The 17,025-nt window shown below is 40.0% G+C and overlaps 1 protein-coding gene across 1 annotated transcript in view; it reads right to left on the reverse strand.

Annotated features, from left to right (window-relative positions):
- Window positions 1-14,989, reverse strand: part of rap1gapb (RAP1 GTPase activating protein b) — a 54,886-nt gene extending 39,897 nt beyond the window's left edge. The window contains exons 1-3 of the mRNA XM_088389924.1: window positions 14,647-14,989; window positions 12,663-12,731; window positions 12,484-12,547 (exon numbers count right to left, since the gene is read on the reverse strand). The gene's annotated coding sequence lies outside the window, so the exon portion shown is untranslated. The remainder of the gene's footprint in view (window positions 1-12,483; window positions 12,548-12,662; window positions 12,732-14,646) is intronic.
- Window positions 14,990-17,025: the final 2,036 nt, after the last annotated feature.

The following is a 17,025-nucleotide window of genomic DNA, read 5'->3' on the forward strand; positions in this document are numbered from 1 at the left end:
CAGCTCAGGAGAGAGCAAGACCTGGGGTGTGTTTTTCTTGCAATGATGGATGGGGTAAACAAGCTCTTGTCCACGATGAAGGAAGGTAGCAAAGGATGACATTTAATCTAAATTAGCAGCAAGACAATATCAGCGTTTACAGGATCAGAGGTGCTGCTGCATTCATTTATTCATTCACCTTACCCTGCCCACTTTACTAATCATCCATTTATTATGCCAGTGGTCATTGTGTCACATGGATTTGCGGAATAAGGGAAAAGCAAAATCACATCACCAGTTGCCATGTTAAATGACAGAGAAGAGAGAAAAGTTACAATTGTATGAAATGGTTTGATTTGTCGTTTTCCAGGGCGTAAGAATAAAAAATTGGAATATTGTCAGAATAGTTTTACTGTTTCCTCAAGATTAGATTCCTTTATATATGACTTTTATATGATCAGAATTATTTAGTAAGAATTTATTATATATAAATATTTCTGTACTTTTCCTCAAGATGATATTGCTTTTTATAAGACTTCTTGCTCTATTTCACGATATCACTTCTACCGCCTCCATAAAAAGGAGCTGCAATTAACCTGCAGGCTCTGCCGCTCAGCTTCCTGCCGTGCGAGATGTCCAGCATGCGTCACAGCGTGAATGTCGGGGTAATCTCCACAAAAGTGCCCACGCACACTCACATTGCTACAAAATAGCAGCTCAGCGCATAAAAGCACATCACGAGAAGGACGGCGTGCCGAGCTCACCGCAGGAATGTCCTGTATCCTCAAAGTCAGAAAAAGTCTTAGTAAGATATTCTAGTCACAAAGGTAAACATTTCCAGACGATCACACACAATGTTGGAAAAGTTTTCTTTTTGAGCACTCGGAGATTCCAACTGAAATCAAATCTAAATCCTTTAAAAATTATAATACTATTGTGTTCATGATCATGCAGAGTTGTCATCATATTTTTTAATGACGTCGGCAAGTATCTTGAGGATGACATAACCCAGCAAAGAACGTTTATCTGCGTCTTACACATGAATACACACACAGATAGACACACTCTGATATGCTGCTGTCTCAATGTTAATGTGATAACTGCAGCACCTCCGTGAGGAAATGTCAAATAAAGATGATACATTTTAAGTGAGAGTTGGGAGGGAAAAAAATCATCCATAGCATTTAGTGTGTGTGTGTGAGGAAGGCAAGGGTCGTAAATGTCTCCAATGTCATTTCCTGTTGCCACTTTTTTTTTAAATGTACTTAATAATGCATTCCAGTACTCCATTAAGGCTTTTTATTTGTAAATCAACAAAGTAGCTGTCATTGCATGAAGATTTGTTGACCTTTTAGGAAAAGACTCAGCAAATCATGTTTTATGCTGAAATAATTGTTTCATATAAATAAATAAACTGACTGCAGAGGGATTCCCATTTCCATGAGCGTTGAGAATTTTGTTGAATGATTGCAATTGCCAATTCCCAAGGTTGTATGATTTAAAAAATATATATATTAATTATTAATTGTGGTGTATTTTCGCTGCATGTGAGCTCTTCTGTTTTGTTGGCCGTCCTTGACTGCACCTCATGCATAGTCAAAAGTGCAAATAAAAGTGTGCTTGTGCTTCTCTCCTGATGCTAGACAATACTATTCATGACCTTGGTTGTGCTTTGTTTGTATCGAATTATTTCATTATTCAATGCACCCATTTATTTATGCAACATGAGTTTATAATTGTGTACATGCTAAAAGCATGGTGTTGATAATTGATTATGATCCTCTTCAAGTGCATGGCCACAATCGTGTGGCATTTAAAGTTATGAATCCATTTTTTTATAAAGGGTGGCAGAGGGGTGAATTAGTCAGATTTTTTTTTTTTTTTGCTATTTACAGCAGATCTGTCCGTGAAGAACACAGGTTGATTGTATGTTATATTTATATTTTATAAAAAAGTGACATTGGGGCATTCGTTTATCACAAATTCTGCCTAGCAACAAGTAGCTATACAAATCAAAGCCCGTGACATCTGCTGTATTTCTTGAAGTAGCCTATACGTAGAAAAACATTCCTATTGTGTGAGTCCTTGAACCTCAGAAGGCGTTCCCCAACATTTGAGATAATCAATTAGATTAAATGCCGTCTAGCGCAGACAATAAAAATTCCTGACGACCATGAAATTAAAGAAGGGCGGGGCACACAAGGTGACCTGACGGGAGACCACAAACATCCTTGACACAATGTCATCAGACATGCTGCATGAAATGAAGGACACAAACATATGTGACGACAAAAACAAAAATTTTTTTGGGCTTGTTTAGCTGATCAATGTTCTCGGGGGAAATGCCAGAAACAAAATTCACATGAAAAAAAGGAGCTGAAATGACGCCACTTAACATTAATCAACAATAGCAATGCACTGAATAAATCTTTGTCAAGGTCACATCACCAGCAAAACAAATTTTATTTCTTTAAGCAGCCATTTAGCGATAATCTAACGCAGCACACCACAAGTCACAACAGTTATCTCAAAAGCCACAGGAAGTGACCTCACTTGCCGATAATAAAAAGCAAAGAATACATATAAAACAAAAACACATCAGCATGTGTTGCTTGGCTTTTTTACTGGACTCCCCTGAGGGGATGAGATGTGATAAGTCAACCAAAAAAACAAATAAATGGCTCTTATCAGTTTATTTGATACAAGTCGCCTCCATCCGCATAGATCAAGCGAAATCAACACACAATAACTTGAATAAATTCAAACCAGCAGCATATGTTGGCACAAATCTGCACGCTATAATTAATATGTTGGTTTAAATATGACGCAAATACACAAAGCGGCACACCACCTCAGAGTGCACAAACGTGGGATTTAAAGGCCGTGAGTGCACTTTGTGACTATCAATTATTGCTCAAGTGGAGCCACTAAAATCAGCTCCTATTGTGTTGGTTAATGGGAACATAGACGGATGTACGTCTGAAGCTTTTATGCTTCTATTCAAACCCACTGCTTTTGTCCTTCTCAAACACGGCAAAATGCATTAAGATAAATGAGAAAATAAGTATGGAAAAGCTGGTGGGGGGTTTTCAAGGGGAAAAGAATTTGGCAATTATTTGGAAATGAAAGCACCAAAGAGGTGGAGGAACCTTGAGAAAGGTGGTGGCATGCGCTGGAAACCAGAGGAATGAATTAGCACAAGTAGGACACAATTCATATGTGTGAATGAGAGATATGGAGAAGGAAGAGTTAGACTAGTCAATTATTATCAGGAAAACAGTCATACTAATGACCTACATCGTTGGTCACAACTTTCAACAAGAATTGCAAGCTCAAGTATAAAAAATGATATACTGATCTGTGTGCAATCCTACAATGGACCTAAAAAAAAAAAAAGCATGACTCATGAGTCCTGCAGACTTGAAAGCGATGCACTGACGTCCACGTTGTCCAAAACTCCTCTTGCTCTCGCTCGTGACGTTACACTGCATCACAGCGCTGTCTGAACTTGCCACTCACGCTGACATCACCTTGCGGCTTAGATGAATACGTCCACAAATGCGTGCTGCCTAATTCACATCTCAAAGGACTGGAAATGTTACTATACAAATAAGGTAGTTGGGTCTCCATAAAACATCTAAGTCAATATTTTAGCTGCCTACTTTGATGTAACAGTGAGGATAATAAATCCTCCCACACCAAGTTTCTCCAGCCGTAACATGAGTGGCGTTCTCAAATGCAATGTTTGAAACACTATCATGCAGAGGGATTATCACAGACGCTGATATCTCCCAAGCGTGTACCGCCCTTGCACTCGTGGCAAAGCCAAAATGTAAGCAGAGCAGCAGTGAGTTTTCTTCAATGCACAAATAAGTGTGTGTACATATGCACAGTGTAGTGTATGAAGTGCTGCCTCCACGAGTGAAAACACATTTATGGTCTGTAACAAAACACCATTGGCCCAGCCAACCAATCCAAGTTTTGGGATTTCGGAAACAAATGAAGAATACATCCTTGATATGCGGTCGGTCGTCGTGTCTGGAGTCAAATCTGCAAGCAGCAGTGCTTACTCAGCATGTTTTTCTTCTGGGATGAAACGGGCAGAAGCATTAGTCATCTGTGTGAGCCCCTTTCGGTTCAAGCTGTGACGTCACGAAGCATTGCGGTCTAAAAATACCACTTGTGCAGCACGCTCGTAACCAAAAAGTATGATAAAGGAACCCGGAGAAATGCCACATAAGTTTGAAGGGGGGGGGGGGGGGGGGAACACAATAGTGTACATATATCCCCCAAATCATTTTTCTATGCAGGTATCAGAAGGTTGAAATACAATTACTCATCAATCAGAATTCTGTCCATTTTGTTTTGATTGGAACATAGATTTGTTCCTGCCGGCAAATGAAAAATGTCTGCACTCTTGATAAAAGTGTCCCGTTTCCAATTACATTTAAAGAAATGGATCGCTGATTGCCCCAATCTTCTCTTTTGGTGCAGATAAAAATAGAAGTGGGCTGCTGTGACGCAAATCTCACACCAGGAGAGAACAAGCTCGGAGGTTTCATGAGCAACAGAGTGCACGGTGGTTGTCATTAGTGGGGTCATTGATGTCCGCGGAGCCCCCGGACATCAGCACTCCAGAGTTTGTGGAGTAGCGGGGGGGGGGGCGCGCCACAAACTCCAGAGTGCTGAACTCTCTTGTGGCTTCCCAGGAAGCTTAATTCCGTTTGCTTTTGCATGACAAATTTCTGCACAAAAGCTCACTTGATTGACACTGAAGAGCTTGTGGGAATACTCACTGCCAGAGAACTTATAGCAAATTCACTCCAGTCCAAATTGAGTGGCTAATGGACCAACTCACATTGTAAGCTAATTAACCCGGAGTAGAAGCATGCAAATTGAAGCCATGCTTTCTGCAGAATATTAATTCAATTAAACATCTCATATTGGGAGTTAAGGAAAGGACTGATACTCATACGAGAGCAATATTATCAAATGTGGCATCCCTCAAGGTTGACTTTAAGGTCCCACAATTTTTGGATTTAAGGGCTCAATGAATAGTAAGGTAGACTTCATTCATCACATGAGGGAAAATAATAAATGAGGTTTTATAGTCCAACCATGCATTTATCTGTTAATGAATATGGGACCTAAGAGTGAACCTTGGGGAACGCCTCCTTTAACCTTACAACTCGTTGGTGAGTATTTTTTTAATCCTCCAATAATATAATTTCTATAGTCTACTGAATTATTAGCAATGTTAGTAACATTAGTGAAAGTAGTATTTTTTATACAAGTCTACAAATCAAATAATTTGCATAAACTAAGATTGGAAAAAAAAGGCCTAATTGGAAACAGAATACAACTAATTACAGTTGATGCGATGTCATTAGAGAGACAAGAAAACCATTGCAATTACAAAAAACAAACACAAATTTGCATAAATGACATCACAAAGTCATTACTGCCACCATAGCAGCCCCAGTGGCCTCATGCGTCACCCCACACAACCTCGGGCTTGGAATATTTTCAATGTTAAATCGCAGACCTCCCTCAGCATTATTTACTTTTAAAGAGCCAATTATTCCTGGAAACATATGAGACGGATTTCTCTTCATTCCTTCTTTTGTTTTCAGAACAATGTTTTCTTGGAGAGCAAAAACACTTTTATGCATTGAATGAAATGCAGATTCAAGGCATTGAAAACATTCCCTATGATTGTAACAACCTGTTTTCCCTCCATGCAAAAACAGCAGCCAGTTAATCATTTTGAATTAGCATGTGCGATGTGCTTCGACTTGAATGGAAATTTTGCGTTTCAGAGTCAATTTATTTGCAAATTTCAACCGATCCTCAAACCCGACGGGGCTGCAAAACAATCGACGGCAAAGACATTTTGATTTAAGGAGGTTGAGAAACCCCAAGTAAAGTTACATCATGTCCTTTTCAGCTTCACGGGAGTCTAAAGGGTTTTAACACATGCAAGAAACCCATAAATTATTTAACGTATCATAGCAGAAAAAGATGAATTTGAAGTCTGAACGGAGCTGGTGAAGGCAACAAAGATGAACCTTGACACAAACATAGCAATAAATCCATTTTACTCTCTGCAATACAAAATAATTTAAAAAAAGACTGCGCAAATGTGATGCGAGCTACATGCTTTATTGATCTGAGCTGAAGGAGTTTTAAATAGCCATTTCAATCATCTATATTGCAACTAGAGGTGAAAATGGAGAGCTGTATTGGGCACAGTGCCTCCTAATAACTGCATATATGCATGATGCAGTCATGTCATAAAAGTAGTGCAGAAGATCATTAGCTCTCCACTGATCCACTGAGTCACAAAGGCTCGTATATAAAAGAATTCTAATCTTCAGCAGGGCCTTGCCGGCCTAACTCCATTCCAAGTCACACACACATGTTCCCTTCCATCATGTGATCATGTTCTGAATAACGCTGCAGAATGGAATGAAAGAGGAGGAATTTCTAAGAAGGTGCTCTGTCAGTGTCGAGGCGACGATGCACAAGATAATAGATTCCCGGGAATGAAACAGGCGACATGACCGCGAAAACCGCACGTTTGTGGTGAAGAAGACTGGCGACGAAGGGCAACGGCGCATTCATTAAAGTGCCTCGGCGGCAGTGGAAGCCAGGAATAATCACACTGCCCTGGAGTTACACTTGGATTTTTTTCCCCAATCAGACTGGATATTTGGGAACACAACAGAATACCAAACAGTTATACTAAAAGGCTAACAAGGCTACCACAACTGACTTGAATTCATTCTTGCAAGCCATGTTTGTTGGTTTGCTGCACAGTAAGCGAGATTATTCATTTTCCCACTTATTGCAGCTCAAAAATAATCACAACAGTAAATAGTAAGAAATGTGTGATATACAATCGTAGTCAAATGTAGGATGTAAAAATTTGCAATTGAAGCCGCGTTGACTCTGCAAATTTGAATTGAAGCTGTAAATAGTGAACAGCAGTTCAGCATTCGTGATTTTGCCTATTTGCAAGTTTTTTTTACAGTTCAGCACTCATGATTTTGCCTATTCTAAGTTTTTTACAGGAAAGTTATGCTCCTTTATTTGCTGAAAGTTTTGCCTCGGCAGTTTTTGTGCTCAGTGAGGGGAGAGCTTCATTGAAAAAAGTGAGGGGGTGAGCTTTATTTAGTATAATTGTGTGTGTGGGGGGGAGGGGGGAGTACTTGCAGCCATCTCATAGCAGCTATAGGCAATTACAAACCTTTTGGGGTTGGGCATCAATTACTCGCCGATTTTCACTATTCTCAGCATGGCATTGCTTGCGGATTAATTTTGTTTTGTTTTTAACAGTGATCACCTTTTTATACTTGTCCTCTGGTTAAAAACATAAAAGATTGTCTGATCCGTTATCTTCTTTTCTGGTGCCACGCTATTGAGCATTATATATCAGCCCTTGGCGCAGTGCCATTTTGGTTTTCCATTGCCCTTTAAATGGAACTGCTCTGGCTTATTATTGCACTATACCGCAGCTCTGCAGACAGCATAAAATATTCATCCCATTCATATTTAGCCTCTTGTTTGCCCTCTTATTCCATCACACAGCATTAGGTCATCCTTCACTTAGCAAACACCCCCGGAATTGATTGAATAAAAAAATTGAGGAAGTCATGACACTTCTACTCATGGGGCTAGAAGGGAGAGGACAAGAATGATCCAAAAAGCCAATCATAAATTCGCAGGGTGACAAAAGACGCTTGAAGGCTGCCAGGGTTAAAAAAAATTAAATAAAAAACAGGGATGAGAGGCCATCAAGGTGATGCACATGCTTTTTGCTGCATATATATAATATATAACTGCTATCACAGATATTGGTAAGGAATTTTCAGGGAGCACAATGAGTTTCATGTTTCTTTTCCAACAGTCATTTCATGGATCACTGAGGTGGGGAAGGGAATTTTTGCCTGCTCTCTCCGGATGAGGCAGGCCGTCAAGCTGAAGCTTAGTGTCTGAAAACTTCTTTCCTCTGGAAATCACTTAACTTGTAATACCTGTCGCTGGCGTGACAGTGGAGCAGGCTAATCTGTGGGCATGACACTTGCACAGCTACTGCAAAATGATTGGCGTAAAGTGTCAAGTTATGTTGCAAGAATTTAGCCAACATTTTTGATTGGCATGTAATACTGTAGAAGTTCTAGGGTGAAATTTGACACAAATTCCATGATAAACAATAAATAAAGAAATAGTCAAGACTTTTGGGGATCAAGTGTCACATAAAACAAAAAGCCAAATAAAAAGCAAAATGTGCATAACTAAATAAACATTAAAGCCCCCAAAGTGTTCCAAAAATGTTACAAATATTCCAAAGAATTGGATCACCCATCTACTGTATGTCAGCAACATAAAATTACAAGCAAAACTATCAAATGTGCTTCCACTCGATGGCAGATGCTACAACCTGTTGCCACTCATGCGACAAAATAATCAATTAAACAGGCCCAGATTTCACACAAAGTGACACAAGATCATCATTATTTCAGTATACGTGCTGTTCATGTTTTTGTTTGGCTAAATTCATGTTGTGAAAAATTCTTTGAATCAAACTCTTCTTTCACATCAATACTACTGCTTCGTTTTCCAATCCCCCAAATATAAGAAAATCAATATTGGCAAAAATTCAAGTCTACAGCAAACTACAAGCTTCATAGTGAACACGTTGTTATAAGATCAGGTTTAGTTGTATTGACATGGTGAGAAGGGCAAGTGTGCAGCTTTGACATTCAAGAAAGGTGATGGGTCCAGACTGCCTGGTGCGCTTGCAAGGTCACATTGATTGCATGCAGCCTGTGGGGGGCCGGACAAACACAAACAAACACAAGGCAGTGTCTGTGCATTTCGCCATTCAAACATAAGAACTCAAAAACTAGAAATGTGGAAAAGTTGCTGGAGATCTCCTACTTCCTTCTCCTCCAGTGCCATTTTGCAAGGCATTGAATATTGGGTGTGGAACAAAATCAATAAAAGTGCAAATTGCATGTATTGAATTTGCCAGTAAAGGGGCCAGTAATCTTCCTGTGGATGGATATATTGATATTTAAGTGGCATCACTATACTGCAGTGGGACTATTTACCCCCAAAGTTTGTAGATAGGATTTCATATTAAGGGAATTAAATATAGTTCTATGCATAACACATTTGGTTTATACAGCACTGAAAATAATTCTCTGCATCATGCATTATTATAGTTGAAAATAAAAATTTAAAAGGCTGCAGAATTTGCATATATTTCTTTGTTCATTGTGTTCAGTTTGAGCGTAGAAAAAGTTATTTTCCTCTTACCTTGCAAATAGAAGATGCTTTGCCTGGGCGATGCCACCCCCCCGCGCCCAACTGGTGAGATGAAGAGCACAAGTGGCGAGCGAGGAAAAAAACAAGTGTGCGGGAAAGTCAGCTGCAGCGTGCAGGCAGGCGGAAGAAGGGCGAGGAAGAGGAAGAGGAAGAGGAGGTGGAGGGCGGATGCTCCTGCAGGTCGACTAACTGCATGCACGGTTGGATCAGATGCTCCACTCCCACTCCCACTAAGAAAAGTGTCATGTGACCGCCATGTGATCAGTGAGCACCCAACGAGACCCACCTCCCTACATTTGTGCATTAATTTCACAGCGAGCATTATCCCGCAGGCAATACTCACTCGCTCTGGATTCACAATGTTAGCGGCACTCTCAGGAAAGATGAAGGCAGAATTTTTGCAGATTTAAAAAAACCTGCCTTGCAGTCACTTTATTAGTTGATCCAATGTTTATTCATCTCAAGAGGAGAATTTACTCTCTGCTGTGTACTTCAGCTAAGCACCAAAAGCACAAATCAAGTTAATATGTATCATGTGATCAGCAGTCAGAAAGTCAGTCTCTCTTATTTTGTGATGAAGATGAATAAATGCTTCTGATGCCAAGTCCCACTTATAAAGATAAAAGAAAGAGAAACTTTAATATTCCCCCTGAGACGAAATTCAATTTGCTGTATCTTTTATGTCATACAAGCACTCACATAAAGTAGAATCAAAATAAAAGCACAGAAAATAACAATCAGGCACACTGAGACCCCCCTTCTGCTTTGGTGATCGAGGATCTCGATTTTTCTTCGGCTTGCACGGTGGAGGACACCAATGGTATTTATGAGCAACAGACTATAAATCGGATAACATAGGAGGTACAGCTATGGTCCATATGTGGAGCACATAGATTTAATCAATAGCCGGACAAAAGGTCAGCTGGCCCATAAAAGTATGATTGCACCCCTTGAATCTGTCAAGCGCAGCAGAAATGCCGTCACTCATCATTTTCAGACACAGCAGACTGAATGACTGAGTTGACTATTTAGTCAGTCAATCCATCTGCCAGTCATGCAGTTTGTAACGTGGCCATTTGGTCAGTCAGTCAGTAAGAACCAAAAGGCTCTATTCATTCATGCAGAGCCAAGTTTTTAGACTGTATTCCAAGATCGAACCAATCCTTCATGAATTTGCACTTGAACTTGACTCTTGCATATCCCACTTGCAGGGGTGAAAGAGGTAACAGGGCATAGCATGATGAAAGTTTGATGGCAATGGCGAGGCGGAGCAAGGCTTTCAGCACATCATGGGATATCCCTTGGCAGGCAAGGACTATAAATGATTCAAAAGATTTCCAAACCATTCCAAATTACATTAAGAAGATAATCTGGTGGTATCAATACAAAAATCTTTGGAGCGGAAAGCTTCACACACATAAGTCAATTAACTTGTAGCACCATGTTCTGTCCAGGGTGACCCTTACTGCTCGCCTCTGCATTAAAAAAAAATCATAAATTAATATGGTGTAATCATCACACGTATGTCTTTCGGAGCTGTCCATATTGAAACCCTCCACGATGTTCTCAAAGTCTTTTTATATAGCCCTTAACCACACAAATGTTTGAAACCACACAACTGAGTGCAGAATTATAAATTATTCCTGTGTCTTGCTAATAAATGGTTCCCTTTGTCAGTCACCAGAGAGGAATGAAATGATTTTTAGCCAGGACTCAAAACCATTCACAGAAATGTTGACTTCCCGTAAGAATCAATTGCCATCACCTGCTCGTAGACGAATTGGAGTCCTGCAAATTCAATCTGGAAATCAAAGCCTGAAATTGAAAGCCCCGGGAAGTCATCTGGGCCGCTGCAACAATTTGACAGCTCCGAGACATTCTTTAATGGAGCCAAAAGTTGCTTTGCCCAGCCGCATAGATATTCAAGCATTCTATAGTTATGCTTAACGGCCTCTTGTTTCCTAATCATCACCGTCTTTTGCCATCATGGAATATTTGTGCTGCACGGGGCGGCACGTCACAGCTGCTTAATTGAATGTGATTTATTATTCAGAGGCAAGCTCCTTGTTTTGGCCAATATCAATATCAGAAGCTGTGCTGTCACTTATGAACTCACAGCTGTCAGATGTAATAAATGTTAGCATGTGCAATAGAACAGCCATCTCATGGCAAACATGCATAAAACGAGCTTGTGATACATCAATGATGCTAACAAATTTGTGCGTGGAATCCTAAATTAAAGAAGATAGTGTGCATATGAAAAGTGTACGTTGTTGTGAAAGAACCTTTTTTTGGCATATCAGTGAAATTTTTTTAAATGAATAAACATTGAAAAATGATGGCTTCTAGATTTTGTTTTCTACGCTTCATAAAAAGTAATAATCAAATTTGGTACCGTACATACTGACTTAACAAAACTTAAAAATGACTGCCTCCAAACTTTTAAACATGATTTAACTCTCCCATTATGATGTTTTTCTCATATTGATACACCAATTATGATATTATGCTAATGTTGCTGCACTAGTTTGTAGTGTCATTTTAGTCAGTTAGTCAAAAGTACAAGATAAATATGTAAATAGCCAACAAGGCTCAGGTCCTTCCTATTGCGCAGACAATAGGTGTCCAAGTGGGTTGATTATAAATAGCCTCCCGCCATGAATCATTTCACAGTGAGAGACATCGTGCTGAAAATATGGATGCAATTACTGTGTTCCGCTTTTCAGCATGCCAAACGAAGCACGGCGTCATTAATTTTTGTCACACACACACACACCACCTATGGAGGCTACGTGCTGGAAATGACAAATTGGCCATTCTGTAGCAGCACATCAAAAAAGCACTTTGAATTTTGACCTAATTTACTTCCTTGTGACGAAACTGATTATCATTATTAAGAAACTCAATGGATGGAAGACCCAAGTGTTTTTTTCATGTATATTAATACGATTCATCTTTTCTATTTTATAATTTTTTTTTTTCAGCCTAGCTGCAAATTCATGGGCGAAGTAATTCAGTGCGTGGACTCTTGTTGCAGTTCCTATGAGTATCCATTTTTGGATGTTCCGCTGTGATTTTACTTCAGCGTTAAATCCGTGCCTTGGCAAGATTTGGGAGGTGAAAAAAATAATGTTTCTTCTGTGCTGAGATGGCAGAAAAATGGATTTTTACCTTCAACATTCTTCACTTTTGAAGCCCTGTGGGTGTTTCATCATGGAGTGTCCTTGTTCAGACCCTACAGAAGATAAGAAAATGTCAATCACTGCAACACAAAATGTATTGAGCGCCACTAACAAAGCTGTTGCACAAAAGGTGTACAATCTCCAATATTTCAGTGGATTCCTGCTGACCCGTTGACTGGCGCCGTTCTTTTTTTGCTCTCTCTCCACACACAGCTAGATGTCGGCGGTCCGTTGAGCCTGGGATCGATAGATAGCAGTTTAATCTAGGTGTAATAAGTTGCGATATTACTGCTGCATCATCGCCTGGAAGAAAAGAAGCAAACACACAAATACACTCACAGCAGATTGATCTGTTGACAAAAGGAACAGAGGGGATGATGAGTGTGTTTTGTGTAGGCTGGCCAAAACATGTGAACGGGTGATTGGGGTCATGAATTTAGCTTCAAATGATGGGGCTTTATCCCTTTGGTCGTGAGTGATGGTGAAGTTCTGGAACTAAATCTACTTCAGTGGATAGAAAACCTTCTTTGGAATGCAATGATTTTTTGTGGGTGTGTGAGCGGGAGGGGGGGGGGGGGTCTTTTTTTGCATATACAATGCAAATTGACTTAGATGGATGATTGGGGTTATAAATGTCGGTGCATATGAGGGGGGAATGTGACAAGTGTGTGATTATATTACAAATCATCTTTACTACATCTAGATACTGTTTGAATGGGCAATCTAGGAGTATCGCTTCTCTGCATATCGTTGCAGTGCATATTTGCACCTTGGAAACATTGATAGCAGGGTGCTATCTCATCATCTTTCCAGCATAATTTATGGAGAAAAAAAAACATTATGTGGTGAACGGAAGGTGGCAACAAATGCAATGTGTCTGCTTTTGATTGTATGGGCAAAATCTACAAGTAGACATCACAGGATGACATTTCATTACATAGTATGTCTCTCCTTCTTTGCACGGCTACGCTATTATTTCCCATCACAGGCCAAACGCTCAGGCAGACTTCCTTCCAAGACTCCAGCCCCCTCAGGGGACAGCCACAATCATAAGAACAATAACAATAGGCCACCTGAACAGATGTGTGTTTTATATTTGATTCCAACCAATGCACATGAATGAAAAGAAGAATAAAGGCGGCGGCAGTCCCAGAGGGCCGACACGCATGAGAAGGAGAATGATTCTACTCATCAAACAGCGGCGAATCAAGGCAAAACGGACAGCGATTCAATTTGGAGAGAAAATAAAAAGGAATGACTCAGATTGGATGTTTAGCCATTTATCTGTTTTATACTGCCCTCGGGTGGCCAAGCTGTGAACACCAGCAGGATCAACACAAAGTGAATTGAGGTGAAGGACAAACTCTGGCAAAATTATTTTGATTTCTTAATTTCTGTTTAATTGTGTCATTTCTGTATGTTTTTATGTATTCAACTGTTACTTTGAAAACACCTTTAATTGTGTTTTTTTAAAAGCACAATATTTAGCAATTATCTTTTTATAGGTTTTAGGGGAGATTGCTCAACTTCACCAGACTCACTGACAACATTCCACATGACAGGCAGGATGTGCAGGGTCCAAATTGAGAGCCTGGTCCGCTTTCAAATAACTCATAAGTACACGCCAGCGGGCCGATCACGACCTTGTAGAAAGAATAGCCTCGTTAGTTTTTAGTCACAAGGCGGCTGTCAATCATCGTCATCATCATCATGTTCCCGACCGCTACATCATGCTGCGTCACATTTCTGATGACAAAAAAAGGGAGAAAATGCTGAATAGAATAATCTATGAGTCATGCTTGCATCTGTGACAAATTGGAAGTGACATATTTTCAAAGGCAGCGTGGGATTCAAAAGCAAATTAAGTCAAACGAATTGGCAGGTGGAAAATGAAGACCTGATTGTTAAATGGAATAAAAATATGAATAAAATTAAAGCTTTAAACAACTGGCATTCCGCCAGGTTTATTCTTATTTTAGGCAAGGAAATACACGGGGCTTTTTAAATTGGATCTTTGCTATGAGGAAGAAAAATAATTTCAATTAAGTCTAATGACAGCATATTTTATTTGATCATCATAATTCCATGTGATAAAATAATGATTTTGTGTTAAATACAATGATTCAATGCAAAAAATAGTCAAAACACTTACCTTGCCAACAAGACCAGCAGCAAGCTAACATGAAGTTCAGTGTTTGATTGACCTGCTGGACTTCAACAAAAAAGACCCCGAAGCATCCAGCACTCTTCCTTGTTCTATTTCGGAGAAATTAAATGTGACGTGACCCTTGAGCGGTGACAGCTGCAGACATTCACGCCCGAGCATGTCTGGTCAAGCTTGAGCGACGGAGTCAGAGTAAGTCCAATCCGTCACCTGTGGAAAGGTGCTGTGACTGTCCACTAACCAGTAACAGAGGGAAGGCCTTCACTGGATGCCAATGATGAGCTAATTGTAATTAACTTGCTTTGGTGCTTAACCCGCTGATGGACATGCAAAGCTGGAATGTGTGTGTGAGCGTTTGTGTGTGTGAGCGTTTGTGTGTGTGTGTGTGTGTGTGGCAGCTGCAAAGCAAACTTGACATTTGAAAGGAACAAGTGTTGCCTCAAGCGCTAGCTGATCCATTTTCTCCACACAATGTCTACAAGGTCAGACAAAATTAAAGCCTCCTTTTTTTGACCAAAGGCGACCGGGTCGCGCTCCAATACTCGCTGTCAGTAGAGGTGCTCATGGGAAGTGAAAAAAAATATTATTTTTATCATATTTATATTTTTTAAAGTGATGTGCATTCTTATCTTTTGTAGTGAAGCAAATTAAGTTTATGTGCGTCCAAAAGATCCAACTTCAAGCTCTTTGTTTGGGTTCTAACTATATTAAGTAACCTTGTGAATATTGGAGCCATACAAATAATAAAACATTGCAAAAAGAAAGTCAATGTAATGAATAGAGCATGATAAATGGGCAAATAATTTGGGTACTTTTAATTAAAATGAGAGAAGTACGTATAGAAGTCAAAGGAAAGCAACCCATTATTGTTAACATTAGCTAAATAACTAAATAAAAAAACAAGAGCATAAATGCAGATGTGATATATAAAATGTAAAATAAATATATATATCAAGTAACCTATTGGAAAAACAGAAAGGCATTTGGTGTGTGACACTGAGCCCCAAGGCCAGGCCACCACAGCTCTGACAATGGTCGTCTATGTTTGTTTTTTTTTGGGCCACAACTCCCCTTTCCCATTTTTCATGCTGTCCCTCATTCCGACAGCCCACTCTCTCTGGGGAGACTTTCTCTGGGTTTGTCTCAGTCCTACCTGCTTGATGTTCACTGTGCTGTGAAAGCGCAGTCTGTAGTCCCTGGTCACAACTAAAAAAGAAAAAAACGCCCTGCGCCATTTCTGCCTGCAGCAAATTGGGGTCACGCAGTTTTGCTGGAGGCAGGAAGTGACTTTTGTCTAGCCTCTGCGTCCGTGCGTCCGTGCGTGCGCCTGTGCCCAAAGTTCTTCCTTAAGTTTTGAGCATTTTAGATGCATTGATTCTTAAAAGGTCAAATAGTATATACGTAATTTGTATGAATGTAATTTATCAAAGAGTATGAAGTTTAATATGTGGGCTTTTTGTTACCAAGTGAAAGTCTGTATACAGTTCTTGTCATACAGCATATTGCTGATTTTGCTGATTTGGGAGGGTGAAAAATCAATTTGGGAGCAGTAAATTGAAAACATTTGATGTTCTTTTTTAAAAAAAAAAAACATGCTTACTGTCTGAGAATAAAGCAATCAAACAAGCACAAATTGCAGAGTTTTTTCAAAAGCTATAGCAGCCAAGCAGCCACCTAGGTGTACCCGGCCAGGGGGGCTGCTACTCCCCTGCTGAGCGCCCCCCATCCCCGACTGTCCCTCTAATAAAATAAATAATAATGAACAGCGGGGGGTGGAAAGGGAAAACGTTTGAACTGGTGAGCCTCTTTATCCATCCAGGAGCAGGAGGGGATTTCGAAGCACCCTGGAGGTCGCATGGCAAATGCTCTACTGTATCTCATTAGTGCAAGCGCTTGTTCACTGCGACCTTGACAACGCTTTTAAATCAACGGGAACTCGCCAAGCGCTTTCTCTCTGAAGGTTAAAGTTCCCAACTACCATGAGTTATTATTCTTCACCACTGTGAGGGTCCAAGAATAGGCGGAGATGTAATAATAAGACATGATCTCATCGGGCTCAAGGTGATCGCAAAGGTTAGCATTTAAACTCGTTTGCACGGACGTCGGCCTAGGCGGAAAAATAAGCCATCTGGACTTGGGGTCATTTGAAGGTAGCTCGCCGGTCAAAAGAAATAAGTCAAAACAAAAGAGTGATTGCATTACATTTTCTGTCATGATCTATTCTGAATTCATGTTTTGCTTCCCTGTGGGTTTTTGAATTCTGTTTTTCCGCTATTCTACCTACGTGTTAGTGGAGCTTTGTCACCACTAATTTGTACTTTTGTTGTTGTGTTGTGCGCACACAGACACACACACACAACTACAAGA

The sequence above is a fragment of the Syngnathus floridae genome, chromosome 11 (genome assembly GCF_059516105.1).
Source record: "Syngnathus floridae isolate MCC-2025c chromosome 11, RoL_Sflo_1.0, whole genome shotgun sequence".
NCBI classification, from domain to species: domain Eukaryota; kingdom Metazoa; phylum Chordata; class Actinopteri; order Syngnathiformes; family Syngnathidae; genus Syngnathus; species Syngnathus floridae.